The sequence below is a fragment of the Rattus rattus genome, chromosome X, assembly GCF_011064425.1.
Source record: "Rattus rattus isolate New Zealand chromosome X, Rrattus_CSIRO_v1, whole genome shotgun sequence".
Classification (NCBI taxonomy): Eukaryota; Metazoa; Chordata; class Mammalia; order Rodentia; family Muridae; genus Rattus; species Rattus rattus.
The window spans coordinates 126493230-126504605 of record NC_046172.1 but is presented as its reverse complement, the minus strand read 5'-3'; the positions used below and the strand labels follow the sequence as shown (position 1 = coordinate 126504605).

Here is an 11376-nt window from a genome sequence, read left to right as displayed (position 1 = left end):
TGATGACTAAGGATGTTGAACATTTCTTTAGGTGCTTCTTAGCCAACTGAGTTTACTGTAATTGAGAATTACCTGTTTATATTTGTATCACATTTTAAAAATTGGATTATTTGGCTTTTTGATATTTAGTTTTTGAGTTCTTTATATATTTTGGATATTAGACGTTTATTGGATTTGGAGTTGGTAAAATTTTTTTCCCATTCTGTAGGATGCTGTTATGGTTTAAATGACAGTGTCCTTTGTCTTACAGAAGCTTTTCAGTTTCACAAGGTCTCATTATTGTTGCCTGTAACAATGAGTTTAAGGCTATTCCTCACTTTCTTTTCTATCAGGTTCAGTGTTCCTGGTTTTATGTTGAGGTCTTTGATCTGTTTGGCATTGAGTTTTGTGCAGGGTGATTTGCACTGATTTATTTTCATTCTTCTACATGCTGATACCTAGTACCAATTATTGAAGATCCCTTTTTTCTGGTGCATATTTATTTAAAAAAAATCAAGTGTCAAAACAACAAAACCTAAAAAAATAAAAAATAAAAAAAAATCAAGTGTCCATATGTGAGTGGATTTATGTCTGGGTCTTCAATTTGATTCCATTGATCAACCTGTCTGTTTCTGTGCCAATATCACTTCGTCTTCATTACTGGAACGCTGTAGTTTAACTTGAGGTCAGGAATGGTGAGACCTCCCACAGTTCCTTTATTGTTCAGGATTGCTTCAGTTACCCAGTGTGTGATGTTAATTGTCTGTTCAAGACATGTGAAGAATTGTGTTTAAATTTTGATGGAGATTTCCTTGAATCTGTAGATTATTTTTGGTGCGATGATCGTTTTTACTATGTTAATCTCACAGATCCCGAAGCATGGGAAATCTTTCCATCTTCTGGTATCTTCTTTCAATGACTTGAAGTTTTTATCATTCAAGTCTTTCACTTACTTGGTTAGAGTTACCCCAAGGTATTTTATATTATTTGATGCTATTGTGAAAGGTGCTATTTCCCTGACTTTTTTCTCAGTCTGTTTGTCCTTTGTATATAGGAAGGTTTCTGCTTTCTGTGAGCTAATTGTGTATCCAATCACTTTGCTGGAAATGTAGGAGTTCCCTAGTGAAAACTATCATGAATTATCTTACTTTTACCATCAGTGGTGATTAGAGATATTGCTGGGTATAGTAGTCTGGGCTGACATCTGTGCTGTCTTAGAGCCATAGTACATCTATTCAGACCATTTTGCCTTTTAGAGTCTCCATTGAGAAGTCAAGTGTAGTTCTACTAGGTCTGCCTTTATATGTTGCTTGGTTTTTTTCCCCTTTGAAACTTTTAACACTATTTGTTCTGTGTGTTTAATGTTTTGATTATTATGTGCCCAGGGGACTTTCTTTTCCTGTACAATCTATTTGGTGGCCTGTATGCTTCTTGTGCAGATCCGTTATAGGCATAGCCTTCTTTAGGTTAGAAAAAAATGTTTTCTAGGATTTTGTTGAAAACATCTGTGTTTTTGAGCTGAGCTTCTTCTCCTTTCTCTATTCTTCTTATCCTAGATAGAGTCTTTTCATTCATTCCCAGATTTCATGGCTGCTTTGTGTAAGGAGTTTTAAACATTTTCTTTGATGAATGTATCCATTTCTTTTATCATTTTCAATGACTATTATTCTTCCTTTTGTCTCTAGCAAGCTGTTGGTGAAGCTTGCCTCTGTAGTTCCCGTTCAACTTCCCAAGTTTTTCACTTCCAGAATTCCCCCGGTTTGGTTTTTGTCACAGAAAGTCTACTTCCATGTTCAAGTCTTGAACAGTGCTGGTCATTTCTTCTGCACTCTTTGTGCTTTCCTGGATTTCTTTAAGCGATTTAATCTTTTCCCCTTTAAGGGTTCTATCATCTTCATAAGGTTGTTTTGAAGTCATTTTCTTGGTTTTCAACTATGTTGGAATATTCAGGACCTGCTATGGTAGGATGATTGAGCTCTGGTGGGGACACATTGTCTTGGCTATTATCGAATATGTTTTAAAGGTGGCATCTAGGCATATGGAATTGGGATGATTATAGGTCTGGGGGGGTGGTATCTGGTTTTGTCTCTGTCAGGAGAATGTTTACTGAAGCAGTACACAGTAGTATTCTTGGAAAACACATGCATATGATATTAAAACATCACACAAGGCCATGCTTGCCCATACCAATATACTACTACTGCATAGATATCTAAATGCTTTTTACGACAAAGCAAATGGGATCATTCCTAAAATGTTGAAGTTGCTTGTTTAACAGCACTGCATGAGTTTCTAAGGAGACCAGGATTGTTGAAACATACTGAAAATTATAGTACTTTTACAGCAGCAAGAACACTGTTATATTGACAAATGTCACAGTGATGTACTGTAGTAAAGTGGTGACATATACAGAAAAGCAAACACATGAGATTATTATCAACACTGAACAAGAACAAAATAGGTGAGCACAGCACACACATCTATGATGGAAGTAGTGCGCGCTGCCATCTTTGATAAACAAGTGCATATTTGACTAAAATAGGGCACAACACCATACTCGCATATGCCAATGTGCCTTTACTGCGGTGATCTCTGAACTCCATTTACAACAGAAGTCATACAACTTGGAAGTTTTTGAATCCAAACAACAGTGCCTATGTCTCCAAGTTTCTCAGATGCTAGGCAAAACACAATGAAAATCGTCGTGATATTATAATTGCAAGAACTTGGTCGCACCAACACAACAAAATGATTCTGTTCTGTAACAGAAGTGGTGATAGATATACTGGAAAGGAGAACAGATGAGAATATCAGTATAGCCGTGTGCCTTGACAATGCTAAATCAGGAAAGGAATAGGAGAGCAGCACTCATGTGCATACATAAATGAAGCAGTACACAGAGGGGTGCTTGGAAGACACATGCATATTTGACTAAAATATCACACATGGCATATTTGCTCATACCCATGTACTACTGTTACAGCACAATCTAAACCTAGTCTACAAGAAAGCTTAGGAGTTCATTTGTACAACTTGGACGTTTCTTGTATCAGAACAGCAGCATCTATGTTCCTACATCTCCCAGCATTGTTAAGGACACAGTGAATATGTTAGTACTTTTACAACAGCAAGACCTTTGTTGTACAGCTCCATCTCGCAGAAACGAACTGTAACGGAAGTGCTGATTGATTTACAGAGAAGCAGAGAACATGAGTGTTATTGTACCATGCACTGACGGAGCAAAGACGAAACAGGAGAGCCCAGCATACACATCAGTAACTGAAGCCCTACACAAGTACGTCATTGAAAAACATAAACATTTGACTAAAACACCTCACAATGGCGTAGTTGCATAAACCTATGCACTCCTACCACAGCAAAATCTCTATTTCCTTTAGAGCAAAGTGAACTGTGTTGCTTCTACAACTCCAATGCACCCTGCATCAGAACGGCATCATATACATTTCTAAAGGACCTGGATTGAAAAAAACCATTGAAAATCGTAGCACTTTAGAACCACAAAATCTTATATGAATGATCCTCGAAGAGCTAGGTTGTCACAGAGAGGTGGTTGATTTACAAGAATGCAGGACGCATGGGATAATTGCTGCTAGACTACCTAAAGAGACCGATTAAACAAGAATTTGACAGGAGAGCACAGCACATACGTCTATTACTGAGGCAGCAGTGACTTCTTTAGAAAAAGACATGTACGTGTGGGTAAAACACCTCACAATGGTGTTTTTGCTAAAAACTGTACATATAGAATATATGACTCATCTGAAGGAAGAAGAACACATGAGATTAGTATTGTCGCATCCTGATTGAACAAGAATGGGATCCTGTAGGCTTAGATTTTCAAATCCTACTTTATTTAGGGTTCTTAAGCACTTCTACCTATGTCCCTTCTAGCCCACTGACCAAAGGTAGGGTTCTGTACCTGTTTAGAAGTGGTTCTTTGGGGGCGATTGCAATCTTCATTGTCAGGATCTCAGTAGCCCAGTTCAACAGCAAACACCAAACACAAATCAGTAGTGGCGGTCCAGTCCAATAGCAAACATGAACCACAGAATCAGTAGCACAGACTCAATCTGGAAGAAGCTACAATGGTCTGCTGGAATAGCGTGAGAAGTACTTTTGTGCATTTCTCTTGGAAGACCCAGTTGCATGGGGCTACTGAAGATCCAAGTGTCTCAAGGCTCAGCAATGCAAGAGAGTGGTCAATGAAGCCCTGCGAAGTGTTGCACAGTGTATCAGTGTTAGAACATCCTCTCACTTCCTCTGGGCTTACATGTATATTCATTCTAAACAACATGCACCCTCTCAAGCATCCACTCCAGCAAAACATCCTATGCCCTTACATGAGTTTGCTTCAGAATAAACATCCTCTCAAGTGTCTGCTTCAACAAAACATCCTCTCACTAGACAGCTTCCAAATAACATCACGTGACACAACCGAGTTTCCAAAGAAACCAGAAATTTCCACTTAAGGATCCATCTACAACAAAAGCGTACTAGTTCATTCGTACAGCACTCAAGGTGCATGCTCTGTGGGTGACTCTTGCCTATAACCCAGCACTCATTGTGAATGTACTGTACAAGACTAAAACAACAACCCAGCGCTCATGGTGCAGGCACTATGGTGGCCTGATGCCTGCAACTCAGGAATCATGGGGCAGGTACTGTTGGGGGCTCGTGTGTATAACCCAGGAATCATTGTGAATGTACTGTGTGAAACTCAAGCCTGTAACCCAGAAATCAGGGTGCGTGGGATGGGTACAGTGTTTAGATACCACAGCAGTCATGGCGCATGCAGTGTATGAGGCCGACACTTCTATCCCAGCGCTCATGGTGAATGTACTCTGACAGGCTAATGCTGACCATTGAACATTCACAGTACACATCGTGTGGAGTGCTTCTGAATGTAACCCAGTGCTGGGGCTGGGTGTATTACAGAGACTCTCACCTGTAAAGCAGCAATCATAGTGCATGTACTGTGTCAGGTTCATGCTTGTAACCCAACACTCACAGAGCATGTTGCGTGGGAGACTCAAGCCTGGAACCCAGCATTGATTGTCTATGCTGTTAGACGGTAGCAGTTAGAATCCCGCAGCCATGATGCAGGCACTGTGGGAAGCTGATGGCTGTAACCCAGCACATGGTTCATGCACTATTGAAGACACAGGCCTGTAACTCAGAAACCATGCGCGCATGTGTGGTAGGCACAGAGGTTCCTGTGCGCATAGAAAAGCACTAGGGAAACCAGGAATGTTTAACACACAGGGCTGTCTCTTCAAAGGCAGAGATGTCGTAGCTGTTTTCTGCACAGAAAGCTTGGAGCAGACATGGCCTTCAGTGACTCTTGCACTATCTGTGTGGTCCAGGCCACTCTGGATCCTCCTCCAATTCTTTATCTTATGCTTGTTTTCCTCAGCAAACCTATCATTAAGGAAGATGTCACTTGCTATTTACAAAGAATTTTTATTGTAATCATAGCTTAAGCCTTGTTGTGCACAGAGGACTGAATTAATTATCACCAGGAAACATTTTGCTAAATTGTGCTGTGCTTAAATATGCCTGAAATAAACTACTCGGGGTCAGACTGTCAAAGCTTGAGCCAACACTAGCTAGCAAACAGTATTTAACCCAACCATACTACCTTGCCTCCCACAGATACTGAGCTGACCATGGTGGCTGCAGAACCCAACAGCCATTGTGAATGTGCTGTAAAAGACTCAAACTAGTAACCCAGCCATCTTGTGCATGTACTGTGGGGAACTTATGCCTAAACCCAGACACTTATTGTGAATCTATGGTGCTATTTTCTTTCTTTTTTTTTTTTTTTGGTTCTTTTTTTTTTTTTTTTTTTTTTTTTTTGGAGCTGGGGACCGAACCCAGGGCCTTAGCTTCCTAGCAAGCGCTCTACCACTGGCTAAATCCCCAACCCCTATGGTGCTATTTTCAAACTCGTCATTCATGGTGCAAATATTGTGGGATGCTCATGCCTGTGACCCCACATTCACTGCACAGTTACTGGGATGGGCTCATAACAGTAAAAGAGACCTCATGGTGTATGTACAGTGCTGGCCTTATGGCTGCAGCACAAGCTCATTGTATCTTGTGGTGTGTGAGGCTGATACCTGGATTCCAGCTCTCAAGATGCACGTATTGTAACCAGGCACTCGTTACTAATCCAGCACTCCTGGTGCATATAGTGTGCGAAGATCATGCCTACAGCAGTGTGGATGTACTGCAGGAGACTCGAACGAGTAACCCAGAAGTCATGCTGCACACACTGCTGGAAGCTCATGTGTATAACAACGCAATGCACTGTGGGAGACTCAGGATTCTAACTCAGAATTCGTGAATTCGCGGTGTAAGTAGTTTGGACGGATCATGCCTGCAACCCATCCTTTATAGTTCAAGTGCTGAAGGAGGCTTACGCCTGTTACCCAGCAACCATGGTTCATATACACCAGCAGGCAAGGGGCAAGCATTCTGGAGAGGTACACGTGTAATGCAGCACGTACATGTTTGTACTATTGGAAAGCTCACTTCTCTACGCATGCCCCTCATCTGGATGTCCTTCAGGGGCTCAAGCCTGTAACCCTAGCACTCCACGAGTTACAGTCTGTGAGAGGCTTACACCACTAACCCAGCAGTCATGGTGCATTTACGCTTTGGGTCATGCATTTATGACAGCATTCAATGTTAATGTTCCGCGCGAGACTCAAACCCAGTGACCCAGAACTCATGGTGCAGGTATTACGGGAGGCTTGTGCCTTATAACCCAGCATTCATGGTACATGAACCTTGGTGGTCTCATGGCTGTTACATAGCATTCATGATGGTGCATGGTACATGTCAGGCTGACACCTGTATGCAACCACTGATATTGAATGCACTGTGGAGGTTTCATACCAAGAGCCCATCCCTCACGGTGCATGTACTGTGGGCAGCTCATGCCTATTTCCTAGCATTCATGGTACGTGTAACATGGTGGGCTTAGGTCTGTAACTCAGTAATGCAACATGTACTCTGGAAAGCTCTTACCTATAAGCTAGCATTCATGTATTGTGAGGCTCATGTCTATAACATAGCATTCATAGTGCATATATAGTTGGGGGTTTATGGCTGTGATCTAAAACTACATATTTATGTACCGTGGAGAACTCATACTACCAACCCAGCATATGGTGCATGTGATGGTTTGTATATGCTTGGCCCAGGGAGTGGCCCTAGTAGGGGGTGTGCCCTGGTTGGAGTAGGTGTGTCACTGTGGGCATGGGCTTAAGACGCTCACGCTAGCTGCCTGGAAGTCAGTTTTCTACTAAGCAGCCTTCAGATAGAGATGTAGAAATCTCAGCCTGCCTGGATGCTGCCCTGCTCCCACCTTGATGATAAGGGACTGAACCTCTGAACCTGTAAGCCAGCCCCAATTAAATATTACTTATAAGAGTTGCCTTGGTCATGGTGTCCGTTCACAGCAGTAAACCCTAAGAAAGTGCATATTGAGAGAGAAACTCATGCCTGCAGACCAGCAATAATGATGAATGTATGGTGCAAGGCTCAAACCAGTGAGCCAGTACTCTTGGTGCATGTACTGTGTGTGGGAGATGCATGCCTATAACCAAGCATTCATGGCACATATACTGACGTTGGCTTACAGCTGTGACTGAGTACCCAATGTGCATGTGCCGTGGGAAGTTCAGGCCTGTAACCCAGCACTCATGGGGACTCGTGCCTATGGGCTGATCCTCTAACCCAGCACTCATGCCTATGGGCTGATCCTCTAACCCAGCACTCATGCCTATGGGCTGATCCTCTAACCCAGCACTCATGCCTATGGGCTGATCCTCTAACCCAGCACTCATGCCTATGGGCTGATCCTCTAACCCAGCACTCATGGGGACTCGTGCCTATGGGCTGATCCTCTAACCCAGCACTCATGCCTATGGGCTGATCCTCTAACCCAGCACTCATGGGGACTCCTGCCTATGAGCTGCTCCTCTAACCCAGCACTCATGGGATGCCTATGGGCTGATCCTCTAACCCAGCACTCATGGGGGGACTCATGCCTATGGGCTGATCCTCCAACCCAGCACTCATGGGGGACTCGTGCCTATGGGCTGATCCTCCTAACCCAGCACTCATGGGGACTCGTGCCTATGGGCTGATCCTCTAACCCAGCACTCATGTTCCAGTTACTCTGGGAGGCTCAGGCCTGTAGTATGGCACTGAGGGTGCATGCACTGTGAGACTGCCACCTTGTAACACATCCCTCATGATGCATGTACTGTGAGGGACTGACATCTGTATACCAGTACTCATGGTACATGTATGTGGGGGTCTCACACCTATAATTCGTAAGTCATGGTGTATATACTCTGGTGGGCTCATGTTGTATCCATGGTGCCCACGCATTGTGTGTGTGTGTGCGTGTGTGTGTGTGTGTGTGTGTGTGTGTGTGTGTGTCTCACCTTATAACCACCTCAGGTTTTCTACAGAAATGATCAAAGAAAATGTCAGGATTTTCATTTCAGAGAGACAGCATCCCATGGGAAATAATGACATAGAAGCGGCTTCCTTCTGTGTCTCGGGGCTCGAGTAGGCAGCAGTGTTAGTGAATTTACCACACTGTGACAAGAAGAAAAGACAAACCTCGTGACGTGAGGAAATTGTGTTTATGGTTGCGCAGGTTTCAGTCTGTCCTCCCTTAGCCTTGTCTATTTTTAGCCCAAAATGAGGTAGAACATCTTGTTGGGAGCACATCATGGTACAAAACTCGTCACCTCACCAAACCACAAAGCAGCAAGGGGCAAAACAGACCTGTTATGGTTTAGATACGAAGTGTTCTTTAAAGCCCAGTGCTTTCGAAAGCTTTACACCCAGCCTGTGGCAAGGTTGCAAGATTGTTATTATTATGAGTGTGCTAACTTCATGAATGTTTTAATTGTTAGGATGTCAGAGTTGAACAGATTATTGGTACATCCTTACCTGGTTGGAAGACATAGGTCACTCAGGGAATGCCCTTTTTTTAAAAAAAAGTCCTTTTCTTTTCTGCTTTAGCTGCTGCTTATTGACATTCAGGTGGTCACTATAGCAACAGGCTTGGAGATGCTGCAGAATACAAGGCGGAGCTTGTCTGCAGTGGCTGAGGAGTGGAGTGAACAAGATGTGTCTGTGTGTGGGTGGGGGAAGGCCAAAGCTGTTGAGAAAGCAAGTCAGGGCCAGGGACAAAAGCAATCTACACTGGACCCCTAGACCCCGTACCCCCAACCCCCTACTCTTGCTGTTTCCTGAGTCCAGACCAAGGCTGGGAATTCGCTGGGTAGCTTTTTATAGGGGCAAAGTACACAGAGATGTTGCTACCCTTTGTGATAAAGTCAGAGGGTTACCATTCCTGCATTCCTCCTTCACCCTTGCCTTGGGTAGGTCCATATAACAGACAGCTGGACTCAGTTGCTGGGTTTCACAGGCATTAATCTTCCCTGTTGTCCCTGCCCACTAGCGCCACACTATGGCCAAGAGTGAGCACTACAAGCGTTGCTGGCCTAATGGGTGGGATTGGGGAGGGGAGTGGGCAGGGGCTAGAAGAGGGGCAGCAGAGGGCCATGAAGGCACAGGCACTATACGCATGGTGTTGGTGAAGCCACAACCAGGGTGTCACCTGGTCAACACAATGGCCACATCTCCCTTCTTCATGGCCAAGTTTATGTGAAGGCCAATATCCTCAGTCCAGGCATCCTGTACCTCAGAGGGAAGATGCCGAAGTACAGATGGGCCTGGCGAGCAGTCTGGGGATTGCTAGTCACAACAATGATGGGAGCACAAGGGTTGCATCTGGACACTTGGTGAGCACTCCTGTAGGACTTGGTGAGCACAATACTGGCCCCAATGCAGCACCTGAAGGAGGCCTCCAAGGCACCCTCCGTAACAGCTTCTATAAGGTGCCAGACAGCAAGTTCCTCGAATAACTGCAAGTGGTAGATGGCAGCCTCTGCCTCATGGGCAATCAGGTGCTGCACGCCAACAGCCTCCAGAGGGTAGGCCCCTTCGGCTGTTTCTCCTGATAGCATGATGCAGTCTGCTCCATCTAGGACTGTCTTAGCCACATCAATGCCCTCAGCACAGGTGGCATGCAGTTTCCTTGTCATGCCCTCCAGCATTCGTGTGGCACAGATGACAGGCTTCCCAGCTTGTGTGCGTCATCGGATCAACATTTCCTGAGCCAGAAAGACCTCCTCTGCAGGAATCTCAGTGCCCAGGTCACCATAAGCCACCATGATCCCATCACTCGCCTCCACAATCTCATCAAACCTGCGGACACCTTCACAGTTCTCGATTTTGCAGATGGTCTTCATGTTCTTGCCCTTCTCTCCCAGGACCTTCCTCATCTCATGCACACTGGCTGCCTGTGGATGAAAGATGTCAACACCACGTCCACATCTTGCTCCACTCCAAACTTCAGATCCTGTATGCCCTTTCCTGAGCAGCACCAGGCAGGTTCATGCCCTTTTCGCTGCCCAAGGAACCACCATTCTCTAATTCTGTCACCAGGTAGTCAGCATCTTTCTCCTTCATCTGCAGTCAGATGAGCCAATCGTCCACGTAGATCTTGCTGGCCACCTCCAACACCTTGCAGATGTTTTATAGTCCAGCCATAGGATGTTCTCATCACTCTTCTCCATGTCGGCATTGTTCAGGCTCCCTTAATCATCTCTACCTCTGCAGTGCCTCATCCTTGATGCCTCATCCGGATCCCTTTGTGTCAGATCCACTGAAACCAGATGGTAGAGAATGGGATCAGATGCAAAGCCTTCTGTGGCTGCACGAACATTCTTGATGGTCTCTGCATGGTACTCATGGATTCTATGGCAGAAATTCAGCCAAGCCACATTCGTTCCAGACTTAATCATCTCCTTCAGCATCTCCACAGATCGGGAAGCAGGACCAATGGTACACATGATGTCAGTGTTGCGGGCCGTGATGGGTGCAGAGTCAATGTCCAGGCAGCCCATGTGTTCCAGGAAGGTGTCAGTCATGGCGCATGGAGCTGCTGGGTCTGAATGAAGGTAGTCCTTGGTTTGCTGTGTGGCTTTGGCATGGTTCCTGAGGTCTTCAGTGTAGTAGGGCACACTCTGAATCCTGCTGAGATACCTAAATTGGACATCTGCAGAGTAAGGATGCCTCACTGCTGTTATTAAAAAATCTTGACCTCTCCCCTTCCTCCTTCTATACACACTGTCTTTCTTCCTCCATTTCTCCTCTCCCTCCTTTTCCTTTTTTCTTGTATCTCCCACTTTCACTTCTCCACTTCTCCTGTCTCATTCTTTTCCTCGCCTTCTGGAAATGTTTCCCCTCCTGATTTTTGAAGATTCTAAGAACTTCCTATTC

General features: G+C 44.7%; 1 pseudogene; it reads right to left on the bottom strand.

The window, feature by feature from the left end:
- Positions 1-9516: 9516 nt before the first annotated feature.
- LOC116888202 lies at positions 9517-11095 on the bottom strand (annotated as a pseudogene).
- Positions 11096-11376: the final 281 nt, after the last annotated feature.